The 4,262-nt window shown below is 41.1% G+C and overlaps 1 non-coding gene across 1 annotated transcript; it reads right to left on the bottom strand.

Annotated features, from left to right (window-relative positions):
* Positions 1-1,959: 1,959 nt before the first annotated feature.
* On the bottom strand, positions 1,960-2,066 carry LOC114424869. Its single transcript, XR_003669159.1, has one exon. It is a non-coding gene; the product is annotated as a small nucleolar RNA R71 (small nucleolar RNA).
* Between the last annotated feature and the right edge of the window lie 2,196 nt (positions 2,067-4,262).

Below are 4,262 nucleotides of genomic sequence, written 5' to 3'. Positions count from 1 at the left end.
GTTTCGCTTGTAATGTGGTTTCCTGGCAGTTTTCCCTTCACCAGTTATCCCAATTTCGTGAATATTAATCAGTGCACGCTTCGTGTTCGATTAATTGCCTCTGAGCCTAACTTGCGTTCATGCTTAATGGACGAAGGGCTAACTGGTGTATGTGGTGCCTAATCACGTATTGAAAACCCTAAGTTGATTTTCGCTTAGTAAATTGAAATAGGGTTGGATTAAGTGGTTGACTGTTAGGGACGAATTCTCCATAACCCAGGATAAGAGAGTGGCTTCTGAATCAGAGGAAACAACCCGTTTTTAATATTAGTAGTTTCGTATTCCATTTTATTTGTTCTGCTCTTTAATTACCAAACAACCAAACCCCCCCTCCCCCCATCGTTACTGTTACTGCAAGCATATTATGAACATTTGGCTTGTCACTGCTCGTTGGGAAACGACCTAGGATCACTTCCTAGTTACTGCATTTTCATGTTTATTTGATTCGGGTACGACCTCGATCAAATTTGGCGCCGTTGCCGGGGAGCAGTGTCCAAAGGTTCATAATAGCTAGCTAGTGTTGTGTGTTTAATCCTTTCGTGTTTTATGTTTAATTGTTAGTATTGTGTTAGTGTTGTTTAGTGTCCTCGTATTTTGTTTAATGTGTGTTCTGTTTCAGTTTTCCCATTAAGCGTTTCCCCTGTTTCAGTCTTGTGTGTTTTGCTGTGAAGATTGTGCTTGAAAACAGAGTAGTAGTAGAAATCAGCTTGCGGCAAAAACAGAGTAGTAGTAGAAATCAGCTAGAGACGGATTTTAGCGACCACCCATGCTGAATTAATTGGGATTTTTTGTTTTAGTAGCTAGGGTTGTTATTTTTGGCTGAATTTTTTTGTGGTAACTTCTTTTAATCCATGTTTTGTGGGAAAAATAGCTAGAGCCTTTAGTTTGGTCAGATTTGAAAGTTCCAAAAAACTAGCAAATTTTGTGTTTGTCAAAACTTCAAACGGCCATAACTTTTGCTCCGGTTATCAGAATCGCAATTATTATATATGCATTTGGGGTAGAAAGAAATTTCCTACGCTGTGGCAGCCCGCCGTAGGCTGGCTGGGGTCTCCATCGTCCAAAAAAAGCGATTCTGTCAAAGTTTTTTATTTTTCAAGTTTTATTCACTTATTTTTCTTAAACTACCAATTTTAGCTTTCATAGTTAGACTTTGAATTTTTGTCTGAAAGTTTTTGTGCTATCTTCTCATCATTTTATAAGGTTGCTCACAAAATTTCAAGTCATTTGGATATCATTTGAGGGTAGCTGTAGTTCAAACCTACACCTTTATTTACATGACAAGGCAACTAGTTGTGTGCATGCTGAATGTAGTGTATGACTAGAGGCAATCCATCTGACTTACAACCCTTTGATCCTGAGATAGATAGGACATTTCATAGATTAGTTAGGCATCATTTTATACCTTTTGATCATTCTGAGCATTCCATAACTGGTGAATCTGTGCATTCTGTTATTGGTGATTTTGAACATCCTGATCTTGAGCATTATAATTTTGAGCATTCTGATTCTGAGCATTCTGATTTTGCACATTCTGAGAACATGGCACAACCTCCACCTCGTGAGAGGACTCTAAGGGAAATGGCTGCACCTGATTTCACCTATGAAAGCTTGTGCATCCAATACCCTGATGAGGATGTCCCATATGTTCTTAAAACTGGACTGATTCATTTGCTTCCAAAGTTTCATGGCCTTGCAGGTGAAGACCCGCACAAACATTTGAAAGAATTTCACATTGTCTGCTCCACCATGAAACCCCCAGATGTCCAAGAGGATCACATATTTCTGAAGGCTTTTCCTCACTCATTAGAGGGAGTGGCAAAGGACTGGCTGTATTACCTTGCTCCAAGGTCCATCACGAGCTGGGATGACCTTAAGAGAGTATTCTTAGAAAAATTTTTCCCTGCTTCCAGGACCACAACCATCAGGAAGGATATCTCAGGTATTAGACAACTCAGTGGAGAGAGCCTGTATGAGTACTGGGAGAGATTTAAGAAACTATGTGCCAGTTGCCCCCACCATCAGATTTCAGAACAGCTTCTTCTCCAATACTTTTATGAAGGACTCAGTAATATGGAGAGAAGTATGATAGATGCTGCCAGTGGTGGAGCCCTTGGAGACATGACTCCTGCTGAAGCCAGAAATTTAATTGAGAAGATGGCCTCCAACTCCCAGCAGTTTAGTGCCAGAAATGATGCCATAGTCATTAGAGGAGTGCATGAGGTAGCTACAAACCCATCTGCATCATCTGAAACTAAAAAGCTTGAAGGCAAACTGGATGCGTTGGTCAACTTGGTAACCCAGCTGGCCTTGAATCAGAAATCTGTACCTGTCGCAAGAGTTTGTGGTTTGTGCTCCTCTGCTGACCACCATACAGACCTTTGCCCTTCCATGCAGCAACCTGGAGCAATTGAGCAGCCTGAAGCTTATGCTGCAAATATTTACAATAGACCTCCTCAACCTCAGCAGCAAAATCAACCACAGCAGAACAATTATGACCTTTCCAGCAACAGATACAACCCTGGATGGAGGAATCACCCTAACCTCAGATGGTCCAACCCTCAGCAACAACAATAGCAGCCTGCTCCTTCCTTCCAAAATGCTGCTGGCCCAAGCAGACCATACATTCCTCCACCAATCCAACAACAGCAACAACCCCAGAAACAGCCAACAGTTGAGGCCCCTCCACAACCTTCCCTCGAAGAACTTGTGAGGCAAATGACTATGCAGAACATGCAGTTTCAGCAAGAGACCAGAGCCTCCACTCAGAGCTTAACCAATCAGATGGGACAATTAGCTACCCAATTGAATCAACAACAGTCCCAGAATTCTGACAAGCTGCCTTCTCAAGCTGTCCAAAATCCCAAAAATGTCAGTGCCATTTCATTGAGGTCGGGAAAGCAATGTCAAGGACATCAACCCGTAGCACCGTCCTCATCTGCAAATGAGCCTGCCAAACTTCACTCTATTCCAGAAAAAGGTGATGACAAAAATTTACCTAACAATTTCTGTGTAGGAGAATCTTCTTCCACAGGTAATTCTGATTTGCAGAAGCAGCACATTCCCCCTCTTCCATTCCCTCCAAGAGCAGTTTCCAACAAAAAAATGGAAGAGGCAGAGAAAGAGATCTTGGAAACGTTTAGAAAAGTAGAGGTAAACATACCTCTGTTGGATGCAATAAAGCAAATTCCAAGATATGCCAAATTCTTGAAGGAGCTGTGCACTAATAAGCGGAAGCTTAAAGGAAGTGAACGAATTAGCATGGGCAGAAATGTCTCCGCATTGATTGGTAAATCTGTTCCTCAAATTCCTGAAAAATGCAAAGATCCAGGTACATTCAGCATACCTTGTATCATAGGGAATAGTAAGTTTGACAATGCCATGCTAGATTTAGGAGTTCTGTTAGTGTTATGCCTCTGTCTATTTTTAATTCTCTATCTCTAGGCCCCTTGCAGTCAACTGATGTGGTAATTCATTTAGCTAATAGAAGTGTTGCCTACCCTGTTGGTTTCATAGAAGATGTCTTAGTTAGAGTTGGTGAACTGATTTTCCCTGTTGATTTTTATATTTTGAATATGGAAGATGGATTTTCTCAAGGATCAGTTCCCATCATTCTAGGCAGACCCTTTATGAAAACTGCTAGAACTAAGATAGACGTTTATGCAGGCACACTGTCTATGGAATTTGGTGACATAACTGTTCATTTTAATATTCTGGATGCTATGAAATACCCATCTGAAGATATTTCTGTATTTCGTGCTGAAATAATTGACCATGTTGTTGATGAATACATGACTGATCTTTATTCTAATCTGCATGCCTCTCACTCTTCATGCATTGAGTCTGAAATTGTACTTGATCATATGTCTGAATTTGATGCTGAGAGTGAATCTGAGAGTGATATTGATTGCATGCCTGGTGGTGGTGTTTTACCTCTTGAGATTGATTTTATAGAGTCAGATAGGACTAACCATGTTTCAGGAAGTACACATACCTCTGACTTTCTTTATGAGGTAAAGGCTGAGAAACCATCTCCTTCTACCACTGTCCAGCCGACCACACCAGAATTGAAGCCTCTGCCATCAAATTTAAAATACGCTTACTTGGATGATAGCAAGAGTTTTCCAGTGATTATATCTGCCTCCCTTGCTGATGAACAAGAGGAGAAGTTGTTGTCAGTTCTCAAGAAGCATAAGAAGGCTATAGGCTGGACCCTGGCGGAC

Source organism: Glycine soja, chromosome 8 (genome assembly GCF_004193775.1).
Source record: "Glycine soja cultivar W05 chromosome 8, ASM419377v2, whole genome shotgun sequence".
Lineage (NCBI taxonomy): Eukaryota > Viridiplantae > Streptophyta > Magnoliopsida > Fabales > Fabaceae > Glycine > Glycine soja.
Note: the sequence above shows the minus strand (reverse complement) of the source record. Positions and strands in the feature narration are given on the sequence as shown.